This window comes from Xiphophorus maculatus, chromosome 22, assembly GCF_002775205.1.
Source record: "Xiphophorus maculatus strain JP 163 A chromosome 22, X_maculatus-5.0-male, whole genome shotgun sequence".
In the NCBI taxonomy this organism is placed as follows: Eukaryota; Metazoa; Chordata; class Actinopteri; order Cyprinodontiformes; family Poeciliidae; genus Xiphophorus; species Xiphophorus maculatus.
The window spans coordinates 22867004-22889352 of NC_036464.1; positions in this window are offsets into that span (position 1 = coordinate 22867004).

The following is a 22349-nucleotide window of genomic DNA, read 5'->3' on the forward strand; positions in this document are numbered from 1 at the left end:
TGCTGGGAGTGGAGATGATCTCAACACGGCGCTGATTACAGTACAGAAAGAGGGCCCTGTTTGGTTTCTGTGAGTGTCTTTGTGAACAAGACGAATGGCCCTCCGCTCCACTGGGAACTTTTTTCTAGTATCGCTTGGCAATGCAATGCGTGTGGCGTTTGATTCTATTAATGCGTGTTATTGGTATTTATGTGGCGTATAAATATAAATAAAGTTCAGGACGTTCCTGTGCACATACACAGCAGGTAATTGTGCATTTTAGTGGCATATATGTGTGTTGCACCTGGAAGCCTGACGTGTGCGTATTTACAGAGCTGAAGAGAAGCATTAGCCTAAGTGGCAGGATCAATAATGGAGCTGGGGTGAATAATTCATACCTGGATAGGAGCTCCAATGAGGATATCAAGCATCACGCATTAATTTGCTGCATGAGAAATGAGGCCTAAGTTATGCCGCAGTGCTTCATTGGCAGAATATTTCATGTGACTAAACTGTGTTTGTTTCTGGAGAGGGTTTGGCTGAGAATTGTTTTGCCCCCCCCCCCCATTTCGTCCTCCAGTATAACAGACAAAGTCACTTTATTTTTGGTTTAATCAGTTGTTTGTCTGACCTGTCTCTCGTCTGTCACCAGGTAACCCGGCGACCAAGAAAACCGTAGACAATTGTGCTAATTTAAAATCAAAATGATCTATAGAAACCCACACTGACCAAAGAAAACTGGTGATCCAACTTGAATACATTGTGTTAATTGGTCAGACGTAATCTAGTCTTGTTTATCCTTCATTTTTTGCATTTACACTAACAAAACACAAAACCTCACCAAGTATTGTTGTCTAGTTTCTAGTGCAAATATCTGAGTATACTTGAAGGAAGATACAACTAACTTGCAAGGAACTTTTCTGCAAGGTATAGGAGCTTGCTTTCAGTCAATGACTTCTGAATATTGATTTGAGAAAAAAAACAACTGAGTTCCACTGGCAGATTTTTTAACTTGTAACATGGGAAATAAGTGAAAAAAACATGAATTGTTTTGTTTGTGTCTGTAAGGTAAAAAAATGTGAAAAAGTTCAAGGTGTTTTAATAATTTTGCAAGGCACTAACGATGTGAGTTTAAAGATGTCTTAACATCTCGTAATCCGGTAACATTTTATACAATTTTGTAACATTTTCACCTGGTGAGGTTGGTTTTCACACTGCAACTACGTCAAACCAGCCAAACCCTTGGAAAACTCTGTTCATCTTCCTTCCTGTGGTGGCGCTGCACCAAAACAGCAAGTGACACGAAAACCTCTGAAGAAGAAACTGAGAACAAAATGTAAACAAAATTGGAATCACATCAGATTTTAGCAGTTGTAGGATTTCTCTTTCGTCGTTTGGATAAAAGCCACAAACCATTTCTCCCGCTAGCGCTAGACTCATGTGTTTTTTTTAAATTTTTTATTTTATTTAATGCCCGGCGCGATAGTCCGCTTCCTGCATTTGGAGCGGCCTCCGCTCCGCTTGGCATTCACATATGCATTTGAACCGCGCCAGAGTTTGCTTTAATCAAACCAAATCATGGGTTTCCAGGCGAACCAGAGTTCAAAATTTTGGAGTTTGAGTGCGCGTTTACACCTCCAGCCAAATAAACGAGAGTTTAATTAAAGCGAATTAAACAAGGCTGGTATGAATGCACCCCACGACGATTTGTCTGGTTGTTGCATCTTCCTCTCTATCCTGTGCATTTGGATAAAACAACTGAGCAGCCACGCTTGTCTGCTCAGATCTTTTAACTTTTACATCTCATAAACATGGGAACACACAAATCCATTAATCATCTTCTTCCGAATGAGGTGATCCATTGTTTGAAGAAAACTTCATCTAGATGCAGTTTACAAGTCTATATAGAGGTATGTTATGTGGAGATCTGTTGTTGTGGAACGGAGGGAATGGGAAGACATGAATATTGCATTAGAGCTTTGTTATGCTCAGGCTCTGGACTCTCCTAATGGGGCACTTTACCAACTTGCTATATCCATTAAATGAGAGTACCATATGTGAGTGGATGTGCTCTGAGTGAGTCTGAGTGTGAGTGGGATGAACAACTATGCCTTTATTTACGTTGATAAGTGATGTGCTGCTTTTTTTTTTCTTCTTTCGTTTTCTTCTTCCTGATTGAGTCCCTGTGTTTTTGCGTGTGACGAAATCTGACCACGACGTTTCTGTGGGGTGTATTCATAACCTAAACAAACGCTCTTAAAATAATGCCTTTTGGCTCGTGTGAAAAAAGAGAATAAAAAATGTGGAGGAGAAAATATTTTCCTTCACATCACCTGTGGAGGAACGTCACACGGGCGAACCGCGATCGTTCCCAGGGCTTATCTCCCGAGATAACAGCGATGGCTGTTTGTCTAACGTCTACAGTGACCTCTCAGTTGTTGCTTCTCATTTTTTTTCCCCTGTCCCCCCCCTCCTCTCTCTTTAACTTTTCCCTTGTGATCAAGGTTGTGAAACTCGATACCCCCGGTGCACTCTGTTTTCACCTGGTCGTCACGGTAACACAAAAACACCGGGCGGTCGTGAATGAAATTCCTCCGTGTCATCAATCACTGGCCGACAAAGACGGGATTGTTGTGGCCTTCTGGAGGAGAGGTGGGGGTGAAGAGGAAGGAGGCGGGGGCGTGGGGCTGCTGGCTGAGGTTGAGCCAGGCTGCTTTGTGCGGTCTGGACCAGCAGACTCTTAGCTGAGACCTGGATGTTTGGACTGCTTCTCTGACCCTGGCACTGATTCAGTTTCTCAGTTCAGAGGGAGAAAGAGAGAGAGAGAGGGAGAGAGAGACTGTAGAAATAAGTAGTTTGTGTTAGTTGAGTTCGGGGCTACGATTTAACAGTATATTTAACAATTAGACTGTGGAATAAGTCAAGAAATGCTGTTTTCTTTTATCACTCAAGGAAGAAATGCAAAACCATTTACAAAGAATGGGTCCGTCCACTAACGCAGATGCTTTTTCAAGAACTAAAAGGAATGTATGATTTTTGCCAACCCTACCTGGAGTCGATACCCAGAGAAATCCCCCCCAAATTCAGGCCATCCAATGCAAATGCAAAAATCTCCATCGTAGGTCCTGCGGGGATCAGTTAGCATCCTAAATGATCTATCCTCATTACAGAGCAACAAAGATGAAAGGCATATGAAAGCCAAAGCTCTTAATTTACCAATTTGTCTTTTAAATTGAGATGTGCGATCCTGAGTACGTTCATTTAAAAGTGCATACACATTAGCTTTCTTTAATCAAACAAATTTTTTTGCCTAAAATGTCACGTTCAATTGAACTCTGATGAGAACCAAAAAAAAGCAAACGTCGGCCCACCTACAATCCTAGGTCTTGGTTGGGTTGAAGTGAACTCTGGTGTGGTTTGAATGCATATGTGAATGCCAAGCGGACCAGAGACCGCTCCAAAAGCAGGAAGCAGACTACAGTACAAGGCATTATGGGTAAATACAGCCAAAACAAATGCAGTGGTCTAGAGCTAGCGGGAGAAATGGCTTGTGGTTTTTTACCAATGACAAATGACAAATCCTACAACCACTAAAATCTATATTTTCTTTATTTTTCATGAAGAATGAAGTTGCGCTGGGTGTCTTCTTCAGAGGTTTTCAGGTCACTTCCTTAAGTGGTTCTTGGTGCAGCGCCACCACAGGCAAGGAGGTGAAGAGGTTTTTCAAATAGTTTGGTTTGTTTGACACAATGCAGTGTGAACGAAAACAGCAGCTGCTGGAAATGTAACAAACGTTGCAATTTTGGTCCGAAATCGAGCCACATCTTTGGACCATCAGGTGTGAAACCTGAGACCAACCTAATACCTAAAGCCAATTGGTAATGAAATACATTCTGCCTGTTGGATCTTCTCAAGACTCAAGAAAGTACAAAAAAAAAAAAAAAAAAAAAAAAAACGGCCAGAATGCATTGCATGACTAGAGTGTTATTCTTCTAGTTGTAACAATGACATTTCCTGTAGACAGACGGCTGGGGTTGTTTTTGTCTGTGGTCGATTTAACGCCTCCATTTGCTGTCTTAATAACTCGACAAAGAATAAAAGTCAACGTAACCCTGGTGTCTCTCTGCTGCTTTAGCTGAACTTTGACTCAAACACTGCAGAGGAAAGAAGCAGAGAAACTGAATGATAAACACACAGGCTACTTTCCAGCAGCAGCATCCGAATCCAGGAGCTGCTCTCCCTCTGATTTACAGAAGGCAATATGTTCATGCTTCCTTGTTTTCTCCAGCGGGACGTCTAGCCCCGACAGTAAATCTCTATCACCAATACTCTTCCATATGGCTGCATGAAAATTTCATTGCGGAGAGCCTGAGGCTGAGGAGCCTGGCTGGTGCAGAACAAGTGTGTATGTGAAGTTTTCCAGACGAAATCCCATCACGTTGGCTGGCTTTGTCACTGAAGTCGCTGGATTTGCATGAGCATGTGAGTCTCTGCTCTTTGCATGTTAATATGTATTAAAAGCTGGTTAACAGTAATTAGAGTTTTAGACGCGCATCATGAGGGAAATTTAGCATGGAGAATTAACCAGCATGTTCTTTATTCCAGACAGTAGCTGAGTTTAACCTTAAAATTGTGCAAATTGACATTTCGAAAATACATTAGCTAATGGAAAAAACAGCAATTTCAAAATAACATCTCTGGATTTTCCATTTAAAGCTTTTGCGCTAGGATGAAGTGGTTTTTCGAAATTAGTGTATTTCACAAACACTTTTTTTTGGCATCACACAATTAATGTGATCAATAAACGGATTTTACTACTGGCAGAAATGACAAAGAAGATGACAGAAAGTGATAGGAGGATGAGAGTGCGCCATGTTTTCTTAATGACTTACCGCATGTGATTTTAACTGCATTTCTTGTCTTTTTTTTAATGGAAACGTTTTAAATTGCAAAATTGTGGTTTTTCAAGTTAGTGGAAGTTTTATACATGTTTGTATTGGAGGCGCAGCTCATAAAGTTTTTATATTTTGGGTGAATAAAAACCTAATTGGTGGATTAAAAACCCATTCAAGATTTTTTTTTTTTTTTAAAGGGGCTAATTTTTTTTTTTAAATTAGCCCCTTGGAAGCTGTTCCTCCATCATCAACGGATTTGTATGTCATTGATGAAAGACCTGAGTCTAAAGTAGCTTTATATGATTTATGTTAAGAGAGAGAAGCAGGACTCATAGCACTAAAAAAGCTGAACAAGATTGTGTTGGTTTTACCTTTTTGTCATAGTCTGTCCATGTGAAGAGATGGTGTCCAGATTCATTTCTAAAGTAGAGTGTGGTGAAGGATGGTGGAACTAAAATTTAGCAGTTATTTTCTATATGCAACTTGATTGAAATAATTGTATGACAACAGAGCAGAGACTTTATAAATTTGTCTGACAGCAGGAAGTGATCTGATTTATTTGGAGCAAAAAAAAAAATGGGTTACCAAACTTACAACAATGTTGCTCCACTCGCTCCATTGTTTGTGTTTCTTTTAAAATTTCACAATTTTGTCAAAAGAGATTATTTTACAGAATTTTCGTCATTTCAAAAAGATAACGCCACAAAAACTCCAAATGTAAATATGATGCCACTCTGCTTTTAAACAAGAAATATGCAGCTAAGCAGTTCTGTCACAATAACAAATTTTACGATAATATTGTTGTTTTGAGACCATTTTCAAATAACGTAATGCTAATGGCATAATAATGCAAAAAAACATTCTCAAAGATCAATAAACTTTAAATTCCAGTGAACATTTAACACTGGAACTGGAGGACATTTGAAATATCCAAAAAATAAAATAACAAAACAACATAAACAACAAATAAAAAACCTCTGTAAATAAAACTGTGATTTTAAAAAAAGGGCCAGGTGAGACCAAAGCACCAGAATGAAGATTTTGGTAAAAAGAGAAAGAAAAGAGAAAAACAATAAATGATGCAAATGGAAATTATTGATTTAGTTTTATCATGCAATCAATTTATTGCTTATTGCAACAGGCGTGCAGTTAGAATCTTCTTACTGTCTGATGACGAACAATTTTTGTGGAATAAAGTTGATTTTGTGGCTGCTTGTTTTCAATCATTACAGACAAGATCCAATGAAAAGTCACTGTCAATCAATCAGTCAATCAATGAATCAATCGCTCATCTTTATTCTGGTCCACATTACATATTACAGTTTAATCATAAAGTCCAACACCTCAGTGAAATCAAACTAATTTGGTGTCAATCAAAAATGCTAGCTGCACAAACCAGCATAAATAATTTAAAAATCAATTTGATCAGATTTCTTAATCAAATGAACAAATCCAGAGGTGAGGCGACTCTTCCAGAGGTCACCAGAGGTTAATGTCTCTTCTTTTTTAAAATCTTAAAAAGGATATCTGCACAAGTGACATTTCTTGCTGCAGAAAAGTTTGACACAAATTTTAAATAGGTAAAAAGGCACCGGGCCGGAGCGGAGGCAACTTCACTCAGACGAGTCACACAGGAATTTTACATTTTCAGGTGTTTCTAAATGTTCATTATGCCATTCATGGCAACATGGGTTTTTTGAAAGAGAGGCAGGCCCACAGCATCTCAGATCCACCACCATACTAACCACTGTGCTTTTCCACATATTTATCCACTGTTTCATACCAAACACACCTGGAGGTTTTACTGCAGGAAAGCTTAATTGTACTCTAGTCATAGTACAAACATGGCAAATTCATGTTTATAAGTTTTTCCCTTTAAATATTATAAAAACAAACGCTTTGTTTTCTGGAAAAATAGGAGAAAACTTTGGAAAAAGAAGGTCTGATGACTCGTGAATATGTTTCCGACACGGCATCCATTTCATGCTTCCCTGTGTCGACCGCTGTACTTTCAAAGTTCTGAAGGATGAATGAAAGAAACATGAATCATAATCCTCGGCGAGGACCGTCTGACTTAAACAAAACCACCTCCACCTCCACAACACACCCTGTGCAAACAAAGTTTCCCTTTCTCACCCAAAGCAGCAACATGTTCCTGAAAACAGCCAGGAGCTAAACCAGCGTGCGCTAAAGCAGCTTCCACGTTGGGCTGCTGCAGCTTTTCAGGAGAGCAGCCACACTAGGGGTCAGTGTTGTAGTTCGAGAGGACTCCGCTGATGAGCAGAGGCTCAAAACGCAAGCATTCATTTCATTTGCCCTTTTACAAAAACTTCTTATGCAAACCACTAATTGACGCCATAAATTACCCAGAAGCTGCCAAAAGGTTTAGCTGACTTTTTTTTGCATAATGTTTAAAATGTCATAAAGTGATAACTGTCTTTACTTTACTCACTATTCCCCAGAAAAAACCACGCCTGTTTTTCTTATGATATTTCTTAGTTTTCTTCCTTTCTTCATGTGTCTTTTTCCCCCCCAACACAATTGCAGCTGATGCAGTTTTATATTTGGGGTTGAAACGATCGTTGTTCCATTTTTACACACACATACGTCGTAGAAAACAAAGGAAGCATAAATATACCAACGTTGCATTACTCACTATGGAACTGCGGCTGCTTTGCTGTGAAATCCATCACCTGTGATCAATCATTTATGCGCTCCATCTGCGTCCGGGGCATTTTCGGTTAACAGCAACACACCACAGGCTTCTGCAACACCGTTTCCTTCCACAGAGGAGCAACGTTTCAGATGGAAACTGGGAAATTTTGTTCCAAGCCTTGAACTGTTTCATTCTAATGATAATCTGAAATGATTTCAAACTGATATGTATTTCAGCATGTGATTATTTTTTATCAGTGCCAGAACGGTTCTATTAGATTTATCAAAGGAAAAAAAAAAAAAGTCTATTTGAACAAATGGCAGTCATGTTTGAGCAGCCAAAAATATAAGATCAAGTGAATTCAGTCCAAATAATCTGACTGTGTTGACTGTGTGCACAGGATTTGGGCTTTAGTACTCCAGGTCAAAGGTTGGCATCACGCAGCAAATTAAAACGATAACGCATCAGATTATGGGCAGAAGAAGAAGAAACAACCCTGAAATATGTCATAAATAAATACAGTGAGGAAAGATCTGCTGTGTTTCTAAGCGTTGCTCATTTCAGCAACAAGATCAACAAGGATTCAGAAACTGATATTCTTTTTCTCTTCTCCTTCTCTCTCTAGACCAGGGGTCCCCAAACTTTCTCCTGTGAGGGCCACATAACTTGTCCCTTCTCTGATGGGGGGCCGGGGTCAGTTTGTAACAGAAAAAGTGTGACGATTGTAAGAGTGCTAAACATAAAAATGTATTGTTTTTCAGAAAGCACAATCAAATAACCTTTTCTGGATTCTTCAGAGAACAAAAGTCAGGAAATAACACTATTTATGAAATAAATAATAACCAAATAACACTGGGTTCTCCACATAAAAAAAAGGGTTAGGGTCAATTATATGCATGTATAAAATAGTTACTAACTAGTAGTTAATAATAAATAAAGTTCATTACTAAGGAACATTTATTTTATTGCAAAAGTCCAACTTATCAAATAAAAATGCACATATATGAAAATACTCTGGTATTGTTCAGGGGGCCGGACCAAATGTGGAGGCGGGCCGCATCTGGCCCGCGGGCCGTAGTTTGGGGACCACTGCTCTAGACTGTGTATGAACCGGCTCTTTATCGCCCCCTATGAAAGATACATATATCTGAGTGGAAAGTGGATGTTTGGCTACAAATATAAATATGTGTATGTTTGCTCTTTACATCTCAGAAGATAACCTGAGCAGGAACTCAACTCTGAACTGCTTACTGTTTGCTCCGATCAGATTTTAAGATCTATTTGACGAGACACAGCGACGGTTTGAACCGATTGTTGCTGCTCCGCAGAAAGAAAAATACTGGAATAATTCTAGATTTTTAAGACACTTCAAATCAAAATGGTAACATTATTCCCCCCCCCCCCCCCCATTTAATTATTATAATAAATCATAGCACAAATACATAATTACTGATAATTGTAGTTATTTAATTGCTGTATTTAATATCAAGCTGATTTGTACAGCACATTTCAGCATCAAGGCAGCTTAAAGTGCTTTACACAATAACAACATAACACGCTAATTATGAAACAAGTAATTAACATATTTTGTCAAATGTCATTATCAAAATATACACCAAATATGTTGATCAATATTCCATTTTCTACTAATCAAAGGCAACTCTGAAGAAGTGAGGTTTTAGTCTTAATTTAAAGGAACTCAGTGTTTCAGCAGTTTAGCAGTTTTCTAAAAGTTTGTACCAGATTTGTGGTGCATAGAAGCTAAATGCTGCTTTATTATTTCTGCTTTGCAACACAGGAACTATGAAATAATAATTATTTATATGTCTATCTTATGTATAAATATTTATTCATGCAAAAAATAGATTGGATTGTGACACCGGTTACAAAACAGCACTACTGAAACTTTTCCCTAACGTAAAAAAAAGAAGCTTCTGGTGGAGTCATCTTTACATTGGACCATTGTGAAAAGAAGAGAACTGCACAACAAGGCTGTCATCATATTTGCACTTTTTCCTCCACTTTGTGCATCACTGACTGATTGTGTTGGAACTGGAAAAAAACAAACAAATCCTTTCCATGTTGATAATGCCTCGAAACAGAAACAATTACTTTGACACTCTGATTCAAGACTGATATTTGTTTACTCATATAAAGATGCCAAACCATACAATTGTGTTTTCTGTCCAATAATATTTGTCCAATTATATGCACAAGTGGCTACAATAAAAAAAAAAGTATAGATTTTTGCCAAGATTACTGGAATACTGATAAATCCTTTTTTTTATAAACGATCACCCAGCCTCTGACTACTTTTGTAAAGTATGATCCTCTGATCTGGAATTGGTTTATGTCAAAACTAATTTATTCAAACAGGTACATGGATATGAACAAATGGACACTAGATGGTGCTAGAGCACATCTAGCATATCTGTCCTTTTTCCTTTGGACAAAAATCGTGCCCTTCTAAAATCTTGCACAATGCAGTTTGTGTCTGTATCATAAATATGCTCTGGTTCAAAGGCCAAATGAAGCATTAGGTCACTATTATATTTAATTTACCAATTTAGTTTGTGTACAAAGAATCTGATTTTAGAATTCCAAGTGTTATAAAATAGTGCTGATATATTTCAATCCAAGCAGCTAAGTATTCTCAAAATTAGACAATTTCAGGACTGTGTGGAATTTTCATTATAGCCCGAATGCAGTTAGAGGTTCTCCATGTTGTAAAAACTCCAGGGGAAAAATTGAAGTTTCAGTTCAGTCTGGAAGCGTGCGCAATTCTGAAATTAAAAACGAGTAGGAAACCTCGACATTATTTCAGTACGAATCCTCATGTGCAAAATCAAACACTAACAAAGATGTTTGCACACATACAAACATGGTCACAACTGAATAAGCAAACATACACACTTGAGCTGGATTTTTCCTGCTCGATTGTCCCTCCATCCATCATTTTACCAAGTAGTAATTGAAAACACATCTCCCCCGAACCCCTGGCACCCACTACAAATTCGGCTCACCGGGCCTTTTTTCCCCCCTCGCAAAATAAAGCACAATAACAAATAGAGTCGGAGCAACCAAAAACAGAGGATGCACGCTGTAGTTTTTGGCACAAGATGAAGAGAATGTGTTCCAGGTTCTTGGTGGAGAGCCAAATCCATTATGCCAGATTGTGGAGGGGGGGGGGATGGAAGAAATATACATTTCCCTGACAAATGGATGAAGCACTTGTCCCTGACCGAATAATAAATCGTTAAGAGTCTGAGTTGAAGTCTAAAAGTCTATTTGTTCAGGATGTCCAATACTCTGGTTTCAATGACTTTTTCAAAGCGAAGTGCACAGACAGACAAAATGGAAATGGGAAACAACAATAGACAGACAGATTGTGGATTTTCTGAAATGACTTTAACAGGAAAACACACAGAATTTTGCTGAAAGTGTTCGCTCATCTGCCTTCGCTCACAAATTGACGTTGGATTGTTCTGGTAAGTCTTTCCATTAAATTTAGAAGTTTGTTCCAGGAAACTTAGGCCATTCTTCCAGAAGTGAGGTCAGACACTAATGCTGGACAAGAAGGTCTGGCTTAAAGTCTCTGCTGCTGTTAATTGAATTGAGGACAGAACTCAATTTAAGTTCTTCAACACTAAACTCACTCACTCATAACTTAATGGGCCACACCAATTGAACTTTTGTGGAGTCATATTGGGAAAGGAAAACTGTTCCCAAAAAGGCCGAGAGCAAGAAATAGTCCATAATGTCTTGGTATGCAGAAGGATTAAAGGGACTGTATTATGTAAAATCAACTTTTTTGAGTTTTACATCATGTTATAATGTTATTCAAAAACAGACCTGGAGTGTTGCCTTGATTCTTTCCCACAACTCAACCCTTACGACTGATATAAACTTGCTGTCACAGGTGGTGGATGTGGATGGATCAACAACAAACTAAAATCTTCAATGCAAAATATTTTTTCTTTTAACCCTCTCACGGTCTTAAGAGGGAGGGGTTCAAACTTTTTACTCTGTCCGCAGTCCCGGCAGAGTCGCACTGACCCTTCTGAGGGTTTTTTGTGTGTGTGGTTTTGGGAACTGACGGTCTGACAGGACAACCCCTCGCTGTCCGACCGTGACATCTACCGTGCTCCTCCTGAACGTCGTGCTACGACGCGGGAGGAAGGGCTAATAACTAAGCTTTTTGCCTTGCCTATACTTTCATAGACAAAATACCACATATATCCAATAACTTTTACTCAAAGAAGACTTTGGTTCACAGTTTCTATTCTGGAGACTATATCAATAATTTAAGGAGAACATCAACTAGACATCTCTCCATGAGGTAGACATTACTTTGATAAAAGCTATTGTGACGAAATCTCATTACATCTCTACCCAAACTCCACCTTAACCACAGAATGTTTGCTAATAGATAAACACACGAAGGAAATCAGCCACAGCTTAACAAAAGTTTTTATCAAATTTGTGAACTGAACTCAATTACACAGACATCCTTTTTCTAACGGCTGTCGCAGGTAAAAAGGTATTACGACGCACGGTGTTTACATTGACATGGAGGTACGACAACAAGAGACACTTATTTAATTGGCAGTTGAGAACAATAACGCCTGCAAAACACCCACGTCTTGTCTATGTGGTAAGACTGCATTCCCCAGATGCGTGTACACCCACACACACACACACACACACACACCATTGAAAGCAAAGACTGATCACTGAAGCAGAAAGAAAGGAGAGGAGGTGGAGGTGAAAAAGCAAGGCCTGACAGGCAATGATTGATGTGCACCCATCAAGCGAGGCCTGACACTCATCTCTCTCCCACCCTCCATTTGCAACAAAGTCACCAGCATATGTGCGTGTGTGTGTGTGGGGGGGGTGGGGGTACGGATGGGTATTTTCCAAAGTGTGTGTTGGAAAGTAAAGCCCGTTCAATCAATAAAGCACGGCTCTCCGAATTGCGGGCCATTGGCCGGATTGCTGACTCAGCGGACGAGGAGGCGTAGGGGAGCGCATTTCACATGTAGATTAAAATCCCAGCATGGTAACCTTTAGCGTGGGCTGCGTGTGGGCGGCGAAACAGAGGCGCGGAGGAGTCTTAGCAGCATGTAAACAAGTCTTGTATGTCAAAATGGCACGGGTGACACAGGACAGACATGTACCAGCGTTAGCGAGACATATCTGTGACGTGAAAGTCGCCCAGAAGGTGAAATGTACTGAATGTTTGTGCATATGCGTCCTGGATCTTTCAATGTAAAACATGCGAAGAACAAGAAAAGTCTCTCTGATGCAAATTGAACAATTCTGAGGTCAATTTTAGACTCAACCGATTGGTTTTGGTAATCGTAGTTAATTTGCTGAAAAATCAGACACAAAGAATGCTACATTATGTAACTTTTTACAAAAATAACTTCTTTTTTTTTTCCTTTTTTTACATATCTGTTAAACGTTTTATGTCTCGACAGAATCTGAAAAAAATCAAGCTCCTCTTCCAGGAGCTACCATTGCCATATGCAGAAGTGCACCACTCCCGGGTAAAAACAACCAAGGTTGACCTTGCAAAAGAACAATGACCTTGAACATACAATCAGTGCTTCAAGGGAAAATCTTAGATCAAAACACAAAGTGTTAAAATGACCCAGTCAAGTCCAAAACTTAGTCCAATTGAGAATCAGCGTGAAAACAGAGTCCAGGTGTTTAATTTTGGAAACTTATTATTTTCTTACGCTTTGCAATTATGTGCAATATTTTCTTGGTGTGTCACAAGTCTGCAGCTTTTATCCAATCCAATGTTAAGTGACATCTAGAAAAAAGACAACTTCTAATTTTTTGATAAATATCTGTGACATGTGGGTCTTTTAAGGAACCACCGCCTTATTTTAGTTTACTATTTTTTTTAAACAAAAAGACATCTCACTTTTGTAAAAAAAATGTTAAAAAAAGAAAGAAAGAAGGAAACAGAATGGAAGCATTTTCTATGTCATTTGTGGAAATTATGTAAAAAAAAAAAAAAAAAATAAAAATAAAGCCCAGTTTTCAACTTAATGAATAGAAAAATAGATCCAAAAACCACAAATTATAATTTCATTCATTGGATTTGTGGTTTCAACTTGTGAAAGTGTTGAAGTTTGAGGAGTGTAAAAACTTTTGTAATTAAAAATGACAAAATTAGTATCACAGAGGACACATTTAATGGTTCCCCCAACAGGTCGGGCTTGACTGGGCATGAGCTACTTGGCAGAGAAAATTGGCAAAACTGTTCAGTCTCTTGATGTTCAAAATCAAGAGAGACTTGCAGCTTATACTGCAGGAAAATGTTTTTCTATAAAGCGAGATGGAATGAGATGGGTTGAACACATGCCACACTTTTACCCTTTTGATTTGATTTGTAAAAAAACAAACAAAAAAAAAATTGCTTTAGATTCATACGTGACAAAATGTGGGGGAAAAACTCAATGGGTATGAATACGTTTGCAAGGCATTCTGTCTCGCATATATAAAAACTACGGTTTCACTGACTACATGATGTTAAATACAACGCAGTTGAAAGAGTCTCAGCCCTCTGTAAAAACTCTCAAAGACGAGTCTTGGGGAAAAAAAAAAGAAAAATACAAACGAGCGTCTCGCTCTCAGAGGAAAAAAACTCCGGGGCTAAATGTTGATGGAAATGTTTAATTTCCTTTCCTCCCAACAGATGCCAAAACGGGCCGCCAAGATTTCTTGATTTGCATCTTTAGTTGTTTTGTTGATCTTTACACCACATATTTGGATTCGGAAACAGCCCGAGTAATTTGACTGGGGACTCCCAGTCTGCCTTGCAGGAGAAATCTGCACTTCAGCCATTGCCATACTTTTCTTTTCAAAGTAGTTCAAATGTGAAAAGGAAAAAGTGTCTGAACTATCTTTTGCAGGAGAGTGTTAGCACATTTTATTGGTGGCAACTGAGAAAAAAAACACAGTAGAAACTGTCCTTGTTGTTTTGGCTCAGCATCAGGATGGGAGTTAGCGTTCAAATTTAGCTGACTGTTAAAACCGCAGCTTTTGTAGGAGTGTGTATAACACAGCTGTAATCTGTGAATCCTTTCTGAGCAGAAATGTCCGCTCCACTAAGCAGGGTGAAGCTTTAAATTAAAAATCAATTATCTGAATAAAATGAGAGGCTATTTGGCAGATAGGATGTACAGAATACGAGGCATTTGTCTAAATTTGCGAATTTAGCCTCTCCCTTAATGACCTTCAGAGACTGAAAGTTGAAACGGATTAAAAATGCAATAGAGGTGTGAACACACGTTTTCATAATAAAACCTTTTGTCAAACGTTATCAGACCGACCAATGGAGGAATGGAAAGCCTGTTTTGTATGACGTCATTTCTGAAATTCAGGTATAATAGGGCAGCTACACTTCTGCAAAAACTGAAAATCAAGCTAAAGTCAACATTCAAGAAACCTCTAACTAGAAAAACGTCAAACTATGATTCAGACAACCTTTATTTCTGAACGTGCTTTGCTTTGGCATTATTTTAATGTAAATTTTTAATTCTACATTTAATTTCATTTAAATTATATGCTACGGGAGTTAGCACAAAAGTAAAACAATAACAGCAGTTCAGATTTCCATCATGGAGCGAAAAATAAAGGTTTTTGATCACAGGCTACGTAACATTCAGAATCACTTTAATTCACAAATCCTAACTCATAAACACATGATCTTAAAACTGCTTCCTCTCTGTGTTAAATGAGAGCCAGATGACACAGCAGCAAAGGGCCGAACATCGTTAGCAGCTCAGCGTTCAGCCGCAGTCAGATCCCAGCATGACCCCACAGGGGTCACCAGCAACCGCTGTGTGCACGTCTGCGTGCAGTAGGTGGGAGAATTTGTAGGACTGCGGGCCCCCCGAGACCTCTGTCCCGCCGGAGACGCTCAGCTGGCAGGTGCGTTAGCGTACAGTTGATCTGCTTTGCACATTGCTAAGGGAACCCCTTGGCCTCAGCAGTTTCTGCTTTCCTTTGCATTTTCCACGGAGTGTTTCTGCTCTGCATCTGTGTGTGAACGCGTGTTAGTCCAGCAGCTGGAGTTCCACTCAGCCCGGCCTCTCTCTCTTTATGCAGTCCTGCTGCAAATAATGAACTGTGTCTCTGCACAGTGGGAACCATTTTAACTCCAGAGCAACGCAACGCGCAACAGGAGCTAGCGCCACTTAACGGGGTATTTTTTTTTTTTGCACCCAGTTTACATGTCGAGGCCGCCGATTTACGAGAAACTAACGGTGAAGCCTTGCAAACCCCGTCGCTCCGAGCGCTTGAAAAGGCAGCCAAAATCACGTGAAAGCCCAGACGTAAAATGTTTATCTGCCAATAAAGGAGCGCGCCGCAGGAAGATGGCTCGCTTCTCTGCTTCTGCTCCTCGCTTCCCCCCCCTTCTTCTTCTTTTTCCTGAGGGGGAGATTTGGCACCTCACTGTACAGCTCGGCAACAAAATTACCTCAGCCTAAACCTGTCAACAGACCATTACAGCCCATGCTGACTATTACAGGCTGGGGAGAAAAAGGCCACAGCCGCTGTAGCGAAAAGGTGTTGGCAGATATAGGCCGGAGGAATGCGGCAGTGCGGATGTTCGCTGGCCGTGTGGAGGGGAGTCTCACTTCTCCAAACACAGTTGGGCCTGTAAACCCTTATCAGCACGCTTAATGAAGCGTGCTGATCTGAGATATCAATACGGGTTGGATGGGATTTAAAAAGAAAAAAAAAATTAAAGGAGAGAGAGAGAGAGAAAACATTACGATAATCCAGGCTTGAAAAGTGTACAATGCGAGGAATCGAAAGTTTTGTTTATTGCCTAACTTTCAGCAGAGTGATTAATCTCTCCAGAGATGTGGTTTTTTTTTCTGTTACTCCCTCCATTCCAGAGGAATGAGTTAGTCTGTAATAACAACGACTCGTTTCTAGACACCTCCATACTCCTTATCTGTGCTACGTCTGGGTAATTTTGACCTCTCCCTGACTCATTTCATCAGAAATTTATTTTAACTGTCACGCTTACTGTAAGTCAGTGGGACGTGATCTAGTGCAACGTGAGTTAAGTGAGCGATAAAATCAGGAGGATCTTGCCTTAAGACTAAATACTACTAAAGGAAGTTCACTTATTAAGGCCATACATCTCCGGAAAACACAAACAGGCCCGTTTGGGAGTCAGTGGTACCAGCTGTAGCATCTTAAAACGCTCTTATTTCTTCTCAACTCCCTACAGTTTTCATAAAAGTCTGTATTTTCAAAAGCAGAATATGTTTGCAGATAAAAACCGGTCACTATAAATTTCCCTAAAATGTGACGGCTTTAGAAAGTATCCTTATCCCTTGAACTTCTAAAACATTATATCTCGCTACAACCACAATCTATCTATTATAGATCTATCTGACTTTCTCTAGCAAACCCATGTATGGTGGCCCAGAAGGGTCAATCATATTCCTAACAACACATCCGTTGTGATGTGGCTTGCTGTTCCGTTGCGGCCTTTACACTTGTTTCCTTCTGGGCCACCGTAGCTGTGAAACCTACATGGGACAGATGTATTTATATCCATAAACTACACAGAAGAGGGCAATTTTTACTAAGTAATTTACTTCAGACGGCAAGCTGGTTGCATTGCACCTTATTTAGGAGTATTAAATGAAGTAAGCTAAATATAGGTACACACCACACTTTTCAGACTTTTCTTTGTAAAAAAAAAAAAAAAAAAGACAAAATGCATCATTTTACTACAATCTTTCCGAAGGGGTTTGGGGTATTTGATTGCATAGATTTTATGTAGGGGTGTCAGAGTAAAAAATGTTAAATATGAATGCATGGCATCCCTGTCAGATTAAAATAAATAAATGATGTAAGATTTGCCTTCCACTTCACAATTAAAAGTCCACGGAAAACACTAGAATGTCCAGGGCCGGATTTAGAAGGATAAGGGCCTCTGAGCTAGAGTTAATTTGGGTACCCTGTCTTGGAAAAAAAAAAGATCACAATATTTTACTCATTCAAAGTACAGATCATAAACAGGTAGACCTACAGATTTGCAGGTATGAATTGATGGCTGGTTGGTTTAAATCATCTGGCAGGTGGCTTAATGTTGGTACCACAAAGATGATAATTTTCAAACATTTGAGTGCAGTTTAAATGAATAAAAATGCAAGAATTTAAAAAAAATAAATAAATAAAATAAAAAAACACACCACATGTAAAATGAGCCCATGACTTTGAGTAATGTTTGTAAAACAATACACAAAAAACAATTCTTTGGGGGGGGCACCCCAAAAGCCCGTGGCCCTGGGCAACTGCCCTGTAAGGCCTTTATAAAGTCTGGCTCAGAGGTCATCCCAAATAAACCGTCTTCCTTCTCTAAACAGGCTCAGTTCTCCACTCACGGGCCTTCGTTTAGTCGCTTCTGTGGACATTTAGACCCCTCCCAGCCCACCATGTCCCCCCTCCCCCTGCTCTCTAGCCCTGCGAGGAAGGCAGTCATACCTGGGGGCCCATGAATGAAGCCCTCAGGTAAAGCGCTGTTGAAACAAATCTAAAGCTGCCTAATGACACGCACCGTGAAACTCTTCACAGGTCATTTACGCTGCTGACAGGCTGCTGCCATAGTTGTGCAAAAGCCTCCTGCGCTCAGCCTGTTGGGGTGTGTGTGTGTGGGTGTGTGTGTGTGTGTGTGTGTGTCGGAGACAGAAATGGCGCAGATAGACACGCTGATAGACACGCTGATAAGGGAGTCAAAGTTAGATGTGTGTGTGTTAGTTAGTTGTATTCTGGGAAGGTAATCTTGTTGCTCTGTAAAGCTGTGTTTAGTCCTTCAGCAAGGTCTCTGCATGGGAAAGCTGTTAGAGGAGTTGTCTCTACTGGCTGGTCAGTGCTTTAAACATGCTTTAGTTTTGCTTGGTTTTCCTTTAGTGAAACAGCAGATGTCTCTGGAAACTTCCGCCTCATATTGATCTCCAAAATGTTCAAATACACCGTGTTCGAAATTATTATGCAAATTGGATTTAAGTGTCATAAAGATCATATTTCTTGTTGTGTTATTAAATGTATAGATTGTATTGTGTGTCAGGGCTCTTTGAATCACTATAATTAATTTCAGAGAGCTGGTTGATTAGTTTGTCTGGTGAGCTCAATTAAAGGAAATCTAGTGAAGAAGGATGTTCCACATTATTAAGCAGGCCACAATAAGGGAAAGAGAAAGGATCTCTGCTGATGAAAATCATCAGGTAGTGTAGTGCCGTATGACAAGATATGAAAACATTAGATATTTAACGAAAACTGAAGCGTCTCTGTACTCAGCTCTGCAAAAGGACTCTCATGCTGGAGGTAGATACACCTAAACTTCTGATTAAATACATTGGAGTATGGTATTTAATCGTAACAAAATGTACACAAATATGTCAAGAAGGAATAATTCTGTCAAAGAAACCTTTGAAATATTATGTCCAAACTTAGGACAGAATTTAGAAAAAGTGTATAGAAATCTACAAAGTACTTTAACGAACAGAGTCATATGATTTTGTGCATTGTTCCTAGATAAACAAAGTCCAAATCAAAAGGAAATCTCATTTGAGGCAGAGTGGAGAAGCTGCAATACCGAAATAAATATAAACTTCAAGAGGAAATCTGAAACTAGCATCGACAGGGGTGTTAGCTTTAATCCCTGGCCACGCCTGTGGCTAAAGCTAGCCTTAGCTAACACTTGTTAGCACTGTTTTGAAGAGCAGTGCTAATTTCCAAATAACCATTAACTTCTTTTACTCAGCTATATTTTTAAGCTAACAGGTGTTAGCTTTAGCCAAGGATCTTATACACTCTACATTTAGACAACCACTCCTAAAAATTAGACCTTTAGCCAAGTCTACTGTTTTCTATTTCTCAATAACATTAGGATGTTATTGAGTTCTGTGCCTTTGATGAATCAAGATTCCAACGAACACAATTTCAAATTTTGTGATATTTTTAAGTCAATATTTTCACAATGGAGGTCGAGGAAAAGAATATTTTTGTTTGCCGAGCAGTGCTGATTTCCAAATAACCGTCAACTCCTTCTTACTCAGCTGTATTTTTAAACCACATTTCCGTATATTTATTGTACTCGCTGAAAAGACCGCTTCCATCGTTCGCATTTAAGAAAATATTCCACGTTGTTTTCTTTGCATATCAGATGACACAACACTAATCTGCCCATCACACGCTCCCATTTATCCCGAAATTGCTCCCAGACCTCTCTCCGAGGGCCCCCGTTCCCGACGTCGTTTAATGTCTCTGCATATAAAGTTCAAGCTCGCAAACTCTGCTCTGCTGGAAAACGAAAACATCCACACAAGAATAGACAGTTTAAACAGGTGCTATGGTAACATAATTGTAACTGCGGCAATTACTGCCGTATGCCCAACTAACAGCCATAAATCATTCCTTTTCCGACAAAGGGGAACGTTGTGGCGCTCCGCTGCTATCCGATAATCAGAAATTGCTCCGTGCAACGTGGGCACTGAAACGAGCCTTTCTCCTGCTTGGCCCCCTGATGTTTCACTCCGACTGCAGCGACATCACAGGGATCCTTCAGCGAGCGTGATATTGTACCTGCTCAACACCTGTTAGCTTTAGCCAGGGGTTTCATCAAATAGTTGAAATAAATACACTAGTCATCATCATAACCATAATCATAGTCATAAAAAGGAACAAAAAAAAATAAAAAACCAGGGGGCCTTTATACTGTTGCCAAATTGCCCTGCCATGTGATTTACCATCAGACTGGGGTTGGAGAGGGGGAAACAGATAGGGGCAGAGGAGGAACAAATAATCAAACACACACACCTGCAGACCACCCGTCTCTCTCTCTCTGACACACACCTGCGAGCTCTAACAGGCGTGTAACGGGGTGGGAATGGCTCTGAGGGAGGAACACTGACGATTTATCCCTGGATCACAAAGACCAACATTGTCCTCCCCTCCTTGGAACACAGCAGCGCAGCAGGTGAGTGTAATGATAAGACAAATTAGCCCTCATATTAAAATAATCCCTCCTGTCTAATAACAATAATATTCTCCATGCCGAGGCGGCGCCCGACGTCCACAATGCGCTTCGAACAGCAACTTGTTGAAAACAGATTTGAGTGTCTTGTGAAATAAGGCCATGATGACTACTTGACCTGTCAGCAGCTCCGCAATACGCAGAGGTTGGGATAATGGGAGCCAACGAGCGCCATGAGGGAGCGCTTCTGTAATGACTCCAGATCCTGAGCAGCTGGTGGGATCCCGGCAGGAGCCTGAAAATGTGGACGACATCAAAACAGCTGAAACTACACCTGGGAAAGACTAGTTTTTACTCACCCAGTTATATCCTCAACTTTTCAGTCGGAAGGAAAACAGTGCGATACAAATGTTCTCATGTCTTCCAAGGTTCTAGGCTTGTTTTAAAGCTTTTAACATGGTTTTGATTAATACTGACCAAAATTTATGTTTTTTGGGGGGGTGTTTCTTAGGGTGCACTCACACCAATCCTGTTTAGTCCGCTTTAATCATACTTTATTTCGTTTGCCTACAAAGTCTGGTTCATTTGGGGGAGGTGTGAATCGAACTCTGATGCAGACCAAAAAAGCGAACTCTAATCTGCCTAAAAACCCTGACATCTGTTCGGTTTAAGTGAACTGAATTGAATGGATGTGAATGCCAAGCGGACCAGCGAGCGCTCCAAAAGCAGGAAGTGGGCTATCGAGCAGTGCATTCTGGGTAAATACAACCAAAACAAACACGCCAGTCTGGTGCTAGAGATACATGGCTGGTGGCCTTTTACCAAAGACAAAAGAAATCCTACAACCGTTAAAATCAGACAATATTTTTGTGTTGCATTTTGTGAAGAACGAAGTTGGGCTTAGTGTCTTCTTCAGAGGGCTTCATGTTTCCTCCAGTGGTTCTTAGCGTTTTTCAAACGGTTTGATTTGTTTGACACAGTGCAGTGTGAAACCAAACCACAGCAGCTGAAAATGTAACAAATGTTGCAATCTTGATCCCTAATCGAAGCTAGTCTACGGCACTATTAGGTGTGAAAACACCCTGACTTTGCCAAGCAACATAACTCAAAATATGGAGGGAAACAATGTACAGAGAACAGATGAGGTGACGTTCTATTGAAAATGGGATCTTTATGTTATTCTGTTAGCCTAGCAACAGGGTTGGGAAATTAAGTTTTACTATTGTCAAACGCCTACCAGGGTTCATAATTATTCTTTCCCCCCCAAATTGAAATACTATTGAGAACCTGATCATATTACAATATTTGTCAGTACAAACAGGCAGCAGTGATTCCATCACCTCATTATCAAAAAATATTAATAAAATTAGCTGCTACATTTACATTTTAAGTTGCTGCAGCTAATTGTATTTACATTACATTTTGTATTCACATAAACCCATTGGTTATGTGGGCTTTGTCGTATTTCCTGGTCTTTTATCTTGAGATAAAAAATTTTATCTTGCGTTGTCAAAAACAACTAGAGTTGTAGTACAAGCAATTGGGTTACAATGTGGATTATTGAGCCTCTCGTCTATACTTATTTGGTAAATAGGAAAAATATAAATCTTTTAACACATTACCATCAAATTATTACTGGCCTCTGCCACCGTTTTTCTCTTCACTGTTACAAACTTCTCCAGCTCTCGTCCTCCGCTTACGCCAGTGTGTTTGGTAGGCTTCTTCCTGTACTGGGTTTAACAGGCTAATAAATTTGAGCACTGCTGCCACCCAGTGACTGGAGGATTGTTCATCGGTCAAA